Raw genomic sequence first — 383 nt, forward strand, 5'->3', positions numbered from 1 at the left:
AAATTTAGCGCTTTTCGCTGTACAGGGCCTCCCATGATTTTTTTTGTTTTTTGTTTTTTTTCCCCTCGTCGACCCACTGTGGTGACCCAGTCGGGTCGCCCGAGGCTGGGGCGACGGAGATGGGTTGACCTAGTCGGGTGACCCAAGTTGGGTCGACCCAGGCGTGCGATCCTGGCTGGGGACAGCAAGTCGATTCTATAAGTTTGCTTGCCAATTTTGCTAGCCAGGTCGGCTCACCAAGTCATCTAACCATGTGGTCTTTTGCCAAATCAAGAATTGACTCTTTAAGTCCACTCACAGCTCGTCAAGCCGGCTCACCAAGATGACTTATCGTCTCGCCTCACCAGGTTGCCCCACCAGGTCGCCTCTTCTTTAAGACCGCT

The sequence above is a fragment of the Cupressus sempervirens genome, chromosome 1 (genome assembly GCF_028749045.1).
Source record: "Cupressus sempervirens isolate cs-2001-9-10 chromosome 1, ASM2874904v1, whole genome shotgun sequence".
NCBI classification, from domain to species: Eukaryota; Viridiplantae; Streptophyta; class Pinopsida; order Cupressales; family Cupressaceae; genus Cupressus; species Cupressus sempervirens.